We start from the raw sequence: 11,959 nt of genomic DNA, 5'->3' as shown, positions 1-11,959 counted from the left end.
AATATGAAGCAGATGCTACTGAATAAAAACCTGTAAAATGTAATTACTCAAATGCAGACACACAAGTGTAGTTTGTTATGATATGTAGATTAGTTTTAAATATTTTGACATTTAAAACTAGGTTTTAGTAGAAACTGCTTAAACTTAGACATATTTTACAATTTTTATCATATTATGGAGTGAGCAGTAGGTTGTTAGATGATAATAGGTATGTGTCTTTTTTTAAATGTATTTCAGTGTATTCTGCTTTCATAATAGGCATTTAATGTTTTTCAGGAAATTAGGGGAAAAAAAGATTTTTAAATCATTATCCTGGATCAGTTAACTCAGTGTGAAAGTAAATCATACCTACAGCATTGTCTTCATTAACTGTCACAGGAAAGAGCATAATTTAAAAAATGTAACATAAATGCACATTTCACATAAATGAATTTACAGGGAATTAAATGCCTGTGAAATCCATTGCTGTTAGACATTATTCAGTGTTTTAAATACTAAATTTCTTTCTTTTCCTTTTTTTATGGGTAAGGAGGTTGGGGGAGTCTAAACAATGAGTAAAATTATATATAAGATTTCTGAAGACATAAAGCAGTTATGTTTAAATACGTTTGTCTCAATTTGATATGTACAAAATGTTGATATTATTTTCTTTTTTTTTAATTTCAAGAAACAGAAAGTGGTTAAAATAAAATTTATATATATGAACAACACAGAAAAGCATTTTTTTTTCAGATGTCCAACTAATACAACATACTGTGATATGATTAACACTGGGATGTTTTCAAAATAATATTTTCCAATCATTCCGAAATATACACCAGAGTAATGGTGCTAAATTTAAATCTGGAATTTTTTTCATGCAGAAAACAGAATGGTAAGGTTGTTTTGACAAAGACATAAGATAATTTCTTCCTTTATCTGAAGGAGCTTTGGTGATGTCCATTTAATTACAACCAAAATACACTGAATTTGCAGTCCAGTAGAAAGTACATACATACAGGCACAAATACAGATGGGCTAATTTAAGAATTTCTTACAAAAACTGCCAGGGTTTCCTTCCCTTGATTTGAAAGCAAACTAGTAGTTTACAGTATTATGGTGTGGTATATGATGCCTGATTTCTCAGACACTATCACAGAAGTGGACTTCTTTAAATCATCTTTAGCTACATGATTAGAAATCAAAATGACGACTGCTTGGAAATTATATCATGCTCAACATTACTTTCTCTTGTATAGGAACAGCTGCAATGAAATTAATGAACTGAGAGTGATAAGGCAAGAGGCACATAACATGATAACAAAATTTATATAGCATCTGGTAAAAAAAAACACATTATGCAAACCCAGGATATCAGATAAAACTTAATACCTCAAAGTTTAGTTTTGAATACTCTTATATAAAATTTGGGATAGGAAAGAAGTAAATGTAGAAACTAATTTGTGAGATAAGGGCTTTAGCACTAGCAGTGAGGAAAGCTTTAACTCCTTCAGAACATATTTTACATCATAAATAAAAGTAACCCATACAAGAAAACACTGAGCTGCCAAATGACATCGTTTTTACTCCATGGTAAAAAATCCTATCTAGAGAAATATATTCTTCAGATGGAAGAATAACGAACTCTTTATACTAGCTGCTTAACTGATAAATATTTGCTGTTTTCAAAACAAGTAATATTTTCCTATTTTATTTTGATATCAATATTATAGGGAAATTAACTGATTTTTTTCCCCTGATACATATAGCTAGCTGTTTCCTATTTACACAGTCAGATAATTGGGGAAAACTTTCTCTCTTTGCTTCTGTGTTGTGAAGAAATCACAGAGCTGAATTGGCATTAAAGAATAATAACATAGTTGAGGCAGCACTGTAGACTGTGGCCTTGCTGTAATAGAGTGGAAGGCTGATGAAAATTTTTCCAGAAGAATCTGTCATCCAGTGCAATGTTGCTTAAAATTACACCAAAGAAGAGTAGAAATAAGGAAGATGTCCTGTTTTTTACTACAAGTTTATTCCCAGAAAAGGATTGTGAATGAGCAATGAACAATTTTAATGAGAGAAAATTTGATTGACATTTATGTTGCCCATGCTGTTAAAAGCAATCTTTACAGATACCTACAGCTTTTAGAAGCCTGTTTATCAGTGTGGTTGTGTGTCACTCTGTCCTGATTATGTGATCTTCTGGAAACATGGAGGGGATCAAATCACAGAATGCTTTGCATGACTTCAAAGTGCACCATATATAAATATTTAGTATTGTAAATAAACTGGATATACACAAAGCTAAGGACCATGTCATTGTTTATGTGCATTCTAAGCTGGAATTCGCATGGTAGGTTAGAACTGGCAAATATCAACATGTGATTGAAATACTATCAATAATAAACTATGATGTTTTACTGACTCTAGGTATGTTAAAAATGTTAGTAAGTTAAATTTAGAAAGGAAAATAAGTCTAATCAGGCATTTAAAAAGCCTGGATGTCAGGTACCTAGGATGACAAACAATGCTGCATGGTACTCTCTATTTCACTTCACATGGAAGAGTGATACGTCCTTGACGTTATCCTCTAGAGAAGATCTAACCACTTCAGCTATAATTCACAGAAGAGAAGGATTGCACATGGTCACTGGGTCAGACAGCTGCCTACCAGTTTTCATAGTGGGATCCCTTCTTTTCTCAATTTGCTTACTAGGGTGAATGCACCTCTTTTATTTCTAGCAGTTTTGCTTTCATCATTTTTTCATGGATGCATTATGCATTCTGCATAGATGTAAATTATAAAAGAAAGAGGTTGAGATCAGGAGGAAAAAACTACTAGTTTAACCTGTAGCTCCTGAACTTTCCTCTGAATCCCATTTGTCTCTTCCAAGTGCAAAGGACAAAGTTTTGGAATAACTGCTTTGATCATTAAAAAAGAACAGTGCCTGAAGAATTTATGCTGTTATTGGATCTCTCATAGCAAAGGTAGTAAAGAAAAGATTCATCTCAAGATAGAAAAGGTTAGACAGGCATCTTTTTATTGCTTTTTTTGGTAGAGGACAGAATGGACACATATTGCAAGGTTTAATAATATCCATCCTCTTTCTGACTGCAGGGGAAAAAAAGCACCAGGGAAGCAAAGAAAAACTATAAGGCACTTGTACTCTTCGTTTAGCAGAACTCATATTCATTATTTTCCTTCTCATGTCCATGCCAGATAATTGTTGCCTACTGAAGAACAAGACTACCCCTTCCTGACTGGTACTGCTATGTATGGAAATTATTCTGGAAGCTAACTGTGACCTCTTCTCATTGTCAACCTCATGTGTGGGCAGTCTCAGACATGCCAAGGTCTATATTCTATGTCTTAGTGTCCTAGGTCACTGTAGAGGATACATTCCACTAGCGAGTATCATAGTATCTTTGTAGGCTTCTCTGAGGGATGTGTGTTGAGAGCACTATTTCTTCTCTACAAGTCCTGCATTTGAAAATTAGTGGCCAAATCTTTTCAGTTCTGCTTTACATTCAGAATCTCAACATGACAAATGTAGAAAAGAAGCAAAATTATTTTCTTGGTGAGCAAACTACTTCTTTGTCAAAAAAAGGAAAAGAAGCATTGCAAAGTAGGACTAAAGTAGAAGTAGTGGTAATAGTTGATTTGCATGAATCTATTATTCAGTTTAAGAAAATACTCAGCAAAGTGACATACGATGTGGTGTGTCACTCAGTAAAGTGACATACAATTGTTGGTGAACCTCAATTACATTAAAAGTAAAAGTAAGCTTATGTGCTTGATGTTTATCTCTGATTTCAATGTATTTGAAATATTATCTATTTCTTATGCTTAGGTTAAACTGCATTGGCTTGTGATAATTTGGTAAGACCACAGTCTTGCTGTAAGCACATCATGGATGAAAATAGAAAACGTATTTGTATGTATATTCTACTATTTCATATAAGTGCTAAATTTCATAAATCTGTTCCATCTAAGCCATGTAGTTCTTCTCCTGCTTTACTGCACCATTTCCCAGATGAACAAGATGCACTTTTTAGCTAGAAATGAGCAGATACCAGTTACTATCCTCAGCATGGGAAACACTGATGACAATACAACTGTCTTAAAAGAAGTTCAATTTTTCTGATTTTTCAGGTTCTTTTAAATGTTTATATGGTTTCATTTTTCTGGTGGGGGTTTTGTGGAGGATATGCAAAAAGGGAAAGTTGCTCTTGTTGATGAATTACACTATGTATGTTCATGGTAAAATATAAATTATCAGACAGACTCTGCTTTCTCATTGTTCTAATAATGTTTTGCCACATGAAACAGTAAATCATGTTTTGGTGTTTAATTTTTTATTTGGATTTGTTTTCACAGTTGGCAGCTTTTCTTAACATTTTTATTTAATTTTTGTGACATAGAAACTAATGCTATTGCTTAAAGCCACACTATGTGATAAAGGTGACCATGTGGGAAACAGATCTTGCACAGTACATATCTCATCTTGTCAAGCCAGATAGGCAGTTTCCTTATTAATGGGATTCATTTGTACATGCAAGTCTTACCACAAGTTTTTTGTTATTAAGAATTGCCACTTAAAAGAAGTATGGCTTAAATAATGGAATATAGGAGTCAGAATTTTCGCAAATGTGAGACATACTGCTACTGTCTGGAGACATTTGACATTTGGATCTTGGTTGTATTCTAACTTTAAATTGTGTTTTCATGTATCCTTCAAATGCTGTGTGGGCTATCAAGGTCAGAACCAATGTAATACCAAGTACAAGTCAAGTTGCATCATTCCGTGATCATGCTGTGCGTTCTGTGGTGCTAGCAAGATAGAATTTGTCCAAATATTTCCATTTGATGGAATAAAGACTTGCTGTGCACAGCTGGGACTCAGATGTTAAATACAGGAATCAGTTAAATATACCCAGTCTTAAAATAGCAAACAGCATTATGATATATTGTTTCTGCTGTAACACATCTATAGTTATGAAGCTTTGCCAGTGCTTAGTGCTCGTGACTTGATTTCATACTGCTATAGTAGCAGCTGATCTTCCATGTAGTTGCATTACCTGAAGTACAGTTTGCTTAAACACATGGTCCTACTACTGCTCTTTATGTTAGACCTGCTCTGAACAGGTGGGATTTTCTCCCAGAGATGATACGGATTTTTCCCAAGTATCAATGTGGCCTGAATTATTCTGATAATAATGGTCACTGTCCGAGGAAAAACAAGTAATTCTCTCATGTTTATTTCTCCAACAAAGTTCTGTGAAATGGTGATTTATTCAGATCACTTTGGAATATCCTGTAGAGTCCATTTCCTTGTTTCTAGATAAAATTATCATCTTTCATGACGTGTTTCTTTCATGAATATACTTCTATAAATTGAATCTTATATAAATTAAGATAATGCAAGAAGGGAATGTGTTTAAAAGACACAACTTGTTCCTATTTACAGAGATGATTGTTCATGATTGTCATTACTAACTCTATACTCCTAGAAAAAAAAAAAACAATAACAAAAACCAAACCAAACAAACAAAAAAGCAAACCCACACACACACACACAAAAAAAAAAAAAGGAAAACCCCCCAAAACAATTTAGAAAGTAGTTGTTTCACAATTCTGTCATTTATTATCTGTAATTAAATGGAAAACATCACAGACCTCAAATATAAATTGGCGAAAATTCTAGTAAGAATATTCTAGAACTTCTAAAACCTCCGATATTCTTATCCTCCTGGTGCATATCTGTCAAGCATTGCCTTTTAACTGGGGATCATAAAAACATTTCCACAGCCTTATAGTTAAATTATTGAAATCTGTAATAAAAAACAGATACAAATTCTACTATTTTCTGTATTTTCTGTTCTTTTGTGGTTGAATTTACCTCTCAGAAAAAAAACCCAAAAAACCATGAAATAACTTACAGGCATGTCCTATGCTTACCTTCATTATCTTTAAGGCAAGTGACTGTGCCCCTTGAGTACTCTAACCCATACATACACACAAGCATATTTTTTTAAGTTACAGAAGAATTCATGGGCTTGTCTTTGACTGGATTTTTTCTTTCCACGTAATTTTTCTATTTCTCCATCTATTGTGCCTGGACCAACAGAACTCCTGGGCAGTAGGAAGCAGAATTTTCACTTGAGACTAAAATGTAGCCTCTGATATTTCCCCATGTGTTTATTTCCTTCCTGTTTTATCACAGGAGTCTGCCATCTATTGACTCTAGAGGAGTCAATCTCTCTTGTGTTCCTGCAGCTCGGACTCTAAAAACATTTCCACTGAGGAGCCTGAGTGGCAAAACTGTATTTATCCTTTATTTAGTTCCATCCTAGTGCTACTGCCTCCTACTTCAGAGATACAATCTTCCAGCACAATTTCCCCACCTTAATGAAAACCTTTAAAGGCAACATTACTCAGAACTTTATTTACGTTAGGAAAATCCCAAATAAACCCAAAAAAACTCACATAAAAAATTAAGGGAACTGAATTAGCTCTTTATAGAGAGGTGTATTTTTAAAGGAGAATGTGTCAATAAACATTCACAGTCAGCTAGAGATGTTCTGCTCTGCACAACCATTGTTTCAATTTTTAGAGAAAGACTCCCATTTTTAAGGGAGTAATGTAATTACCTTCTGCTAGCTTATGGCTGTCCCCCATTGAATATGACATTGTGGGAGGCTGAATATGATCTGCCTCCCTCAGAAGGAATTATTTTTTGCTTACTAAAAAAGACCTTTGAGCTATTAATCAACACAAATGGGTTGAAGTTAGGAAGAAGAAATGGCCTCGTGGGCAGGGAAATGTCTGTACAAAATTGCTTTTCATTTGTTTACTTATAGAATTGCTGGAAATTTTCTGAAACTGTGAAAAAGCAACCTTGAGTTTACCGCCAAGAAATTGAACTGGGGTGTTCTAAGGACATAAGTCACCAGTGCTCAGAAGTGAGACTGCAGTTTCTTATGGGGTGGGAATTATCTAGTACATTATATTGTGTCACTAACTTGGAAGCAGCTCTTCATCCACACAAACCTGTGACTCAGTCCTGCATAAACTTCTTGTCTCAGTTCCATCTGTGACTACCTGTACAAAAAAGCTCTATGGAAAAGAGCAAAGAATTCCTGGGGGAAATAGTTTCATAACTTATTTATTTCCCACTAATCTCAAAAGCATATTGATTTAGCATCTCAAAAAGTATTGACTTAAGAGGGACATTAGCAGATCTGTGGACTTCTTTTAGAGCTATTTTTAGCCTATTTTCTAACTATAGTGTTTTCTACCTATATTTTAAAGTAAAAAAAAAAAAGTCTTTCCCTCCTCCTGCCTTTACATATCTGCCACCTTCAGAAGTGAAAAGGAAGTAAATTTAAAATCTTGAGCAATAATCAGGTTAGTCTACAGCTATATGCAAGAATCTAACTTCTAGTCTTAGTGTTCTGAGTATGAAGAAATTGCATGAAAATCATTGTATCTGACTTGGATTGTTGCCACAATGAGAGAAATCAGCAATTGATTTTCATATCTGCAAGGACTTGACACTATTGGCATAAAATGCAGCGTGAGAGTGACAGGCATCTGAGCATTTGTGACTCAACTGCTGGCACCATATGCATTGGAGAATGTCTCTCCTGTAGCTCATCTCCACACTGTTCTTCCCACTTGTTTTCAGTTATACTGGTGTGCCTTGTTCTTTCTACCTACTCAATCTCTGGTACAACTGAAGTAACTCATAAATAGAAAAAGCATTTTAAACTTCTATAAGAAATGGAGTTCATTATCCCAACACCTGATCTCTAAAAATGACTTCATTATAAGGATCTTTTTTCCACAGCTACAAACACACCAATGATCCCCCAACACTGGTTCTCAGTTTGTCATGAAGAAGTGAATAGTTTCACAGGAAAAAGAGGAAGACTCAATAAATACAGATCATCATCAAATTTTTGTGGGAAGATAAACTTCTCAGAGAAGGAAATTATGCTTTTTTTAAGTTACAGAATTTAGAGGATGCAGCTTTGATTCAAGTATAATCAATATGAAGAGGTTGTTTTCAGGATCACAACATTTCTAAGAATTTTACAAGCATGATAATAAAGTTGATGATAAGGCATCAATTTCCACTGAAAGGAATGATGCTCTAATTAATCCATGCCATTTTGCATCATACTAAGCTTTCAAGTGCAACAAACTTTTGTGGCAGGGCTAAAGCTAATCAGTGGATTAAGTGCCCTTTAGAGTTCATTGTGCTTCTACTCCCTCCAGCAGCAGTGCTGAATTATTCTACCTTAAAGCATTCATAGAACCTTATGGATTTACAGATTAAAAAAACTCCATCAGTTTTTCTACAATATTATGCACCATCCTTTTTGACAGATGAGACTACAGATACTTTTTAAAGCCTCTTTAGATTTTAATAGATTCACCATTTATTTTAAATGGAACTTGGATGCTGCCTTTTGCATTTTATTAACTTGTTGTGAAGAAGCCATTTGCTGTTAAGGGATGATATAATCTGTAGGAAATAATAATCATTTAGCAACTGTTCCTTGAACAAAACTAACAGCATGTTTTCTCTAAAGAAAAATAACCATGCAGGAGCTTGAGAATAATGTGTGATTTGTGATACAAGGCAGATAGTGCTTTTGCATCAAACTAAGCTGGATACCTGAAGAAAAGCCTAAAAGCATGGAAGTCTCAAGGAAGAAAAGTATAAGCTTTCTGTAACACATAATATTCTGAAGTTGTTTGTTGAGATCATAGATTGAAGGAGTAAAGGGACTTGTTTTTCCTCCTTTTGTGAAAGAGATAGAACTCTAAACCCAAACTACAAAGGTCTCTTGGGAGCTATCTTCACAGTCTAGTAAAACTACAGAGGTCTCCCATGGGAGCCCCATGCTCCAGTGGGGCAGCACGAGGCCATCCACTCCTCATTGCTCAGCGAGCAAACAGCAGCTCTAACTGATGGAGCTGAGCTGGAAGAAACCTACCTCTAACTTAAAGCCAACTGGAACTCCTTTAATTAAGCCATTTCACTTCATAAAGGAGTTGTCTCCAATACTAGACCAGCTTACAAGTATATGAATACTTTCTGGCTTATCTTTTCTATTCTTGAAGGGAATATCTGTCAGCCAAGCACACATCTTTCCCTAATCTGTGTATTTTCCTCTGTGTATTTCCACAAGAAAGGATAGACTAAAAGAAGGGCTGACCAACTTCCCTTCTTTGCTGTTTAAAACTCCACAGTAAGATCCTTCCCTTATTTAAACAATAAAGCTGCCTTTTGTGGTGCTCTATGACAGTCAGTGTACTGTATATTCTTGCAAAATTACAGAAAATATTTGGAAAATCAAAACAGATAAGAAATACTTTTCCAGATAAGAGACAAAAGGAATTTATCTCTGGGGCACTGATGCCACACTAGTGAATGGAAAAGGAATGGAAGAAGCCTATGACCTTGTAGCATGGAATTTACATGCTGTGGAATCAGCAGTTAGTAATGACAGGGACCTGCTCCAAGGAAGCCTGGAGCAGCTGTTGCTCTGAACACCAGTTTCACAGGTCATGGCTGCAGAGCAAAGGGGAGGCAGGGCAACACATTAGCCATGGAGAATATTGGTGAAATTCAGATCACCAATTCAGAGAAATTAAAAATCATGACATGCCTTTTACAGACTGTTAAACATGGTACTGAGGAAAAACTACAGGTGCTTGACGTTTCCATGACTACAGTGTTAATTAAACACATGGTAAAAAGAAAACTTCTGAGGATTGAGACTGCAGCCCTGAAAATTTCAGATCATATTTTCAAAGACCAGTTGTGTTTTTCTGTTTAAGGTATTTATTTACTTTATTATGGTGATTCCTGTTGGGTATTTTTTGTTTTTGTTTTTGTTTTTGCTTTTGCTTTTGCTTTTGCTTTTGCTTTTGGTTTGTTTTTTTGTTTTTTTTTTTTTTTTAAGGCAACTGAATCAGTAAATTCAAATATGGAATATCTTGCAATAACAGTTCAATTTGTGGAGTCTCACAAAAACAGTTTTCTTAATTATATAGCGAAGAGATTATAATGCCTCCTACTCTCAGTCAAAATAAGTTTCTACCAGGTGCGCCTTAATATGTTGAATTTTGGTATTTCTGTTCTTTACCTCTGGTCTTTTGAATGTACAGCCAGAGAGTAATAGAAGACAGCCACTTTGAATAATAGAAAAAATGATCTAATTTGTAATTAAGGTATCAATTAGATTTTCACAATTGTTGCAAGTTTGCCTCTTTATATCCTTTTCTTCCAACACAGTTTAACATGCCATGAGAAAATTTAATTGAAAATTACTGTGACAGGTTTATTATATTAATTAAAAATCAAACAATTCTAAAAATATATTTAAAGACTTGCTCTAAAGGTGCATATAGCTACAACTATAATTTCACATACTTCAGCCTCTCCATAGTACCACTTAATGTGTTACTAGGTTGGGAGTTTTAAACCAGTTATCTTTGTGGGTACCTTTGTATGAAATGTTTAAACCAAACTTAACTATATCAGTGCTTTCAGAAATCCCTTCTATTGGAGTGCATAAGAAATAGGGAATATGCAATGCTATATTACTCACAGGGATTCCTACAATTTAATTTTTTCATGTCTGTAAAATATAATAATCTTGTTGAATGTATATGTTTTCTTCTCATCATGCTTTCAGTGGTCTCTGCACCTACAGTGCTAACTCCTACCTCAGGCCTTTAATTCTTCATAACTTCTGATGAAAGATTACAGTTTTGATGCTCAGGACTCAGGCAACTATTTTTTTCTTTCTTTTACCTTGTCAGCTTGGGAAATGGAAGTATGTATTTTTAAGTTGTGCTATTTTTTCCCTGATAATTTACCTTCCCAGATTGTCTTGGTGTGCTTATTATGAGTCTGAATGTGTATTTTTTCAAAGTTATCCTTCAGAATTGACCAAATAGTTCCTTACAAGAAACATCTAATTATAGTTTTGGGGGACTGCCTGCTCCAGGCATTGCTCCCTATAGATTACATGAATACAGCCACCCCACGTTTAGCTTTGTGCTGTTACACTTCTCCAATACTCTCAGCAGGCTTTATAGCCCCTCAGAACCTCCTTACATAAAGATCCAGGGGACAGAACACATATCACACAACTCCTAAATGCTATTTAGCATAATGATGCCAGGATAATACTCTAGAAGAATTTCAAGCCCTTTCCATAGAAATAGCAAAAAAAAGAAATAATTTTTCTAAGGCCATAGGTCTTCCCCACGAGATTCAGAGAAGGTGTGGAATATGCAGAGAGGTGATGGCCCCTACAAAACCAGGAGGCAATGAGAAGCAAGGTCGGAATTTTATCTAGACTCCAGGGATCTCTTGTTGGACTTCATCCTGTACAAACACAGCCTGAGAGAATTATTTACAGTAATTACAAAGTAAAACATTCTTTTGGTAATCAGGTACGCTTTTAAGATGTTTAGAAGGACTGTATTTCTAACATAACATGGAGGCAACATACTCCAGCACAATGCAGAATTTTAGTTTCCAAATTATCCAGATGCTGGGAGTGTGCTGTGTCTCTCTTGTGGCACAGGCAACAAGATTTTCTTCCTATTGAATTGAACATATGGTGAGCAAGAAAGGACTAATACACATAGAGCATCTGTTCCTATGAAGGGTTAGGATGCAGGTAGGGTATGCACATCTATAAATGATTTTTATTATTTCTGGCTGTGCTGTTAAGACTACATTTACAAGGATTCTTCACTGTGACTGAATCAATTAAAAACAAAAGTGGAGTGGTTATAGGCAACTCTGATTTTTTTCTCTCATGTATCTCAAGCCCTAGAAGGACATCAGAAGTGAGGACTTCATGGGATTTCTGGGCGTAAAATGACAATCTGGCTCGAGTCAGAAATTCTATGGAATGAAAAAATCTTAAAATAGGGTAAAGGAAA

The sequence above is a fragment of the Sturnus vulgaris genome, chromosome 1 (assembly GCF_052056855.1).
Source record: "Sturnus vulgaris isolate bStuVul1 chromosome 1, bStuVul1.hap1, whole genome shotgun sequence".
Taxonomy (NCBI): domain Eukaryota; kingdom Metazoa; phylum Chordata; class Aves; order Passeriformes; family Sturnidae; genus Sturnus; species Sturnus vulgaris.
Note: the sequence above shows the minus strand (reverse complement) of the source record.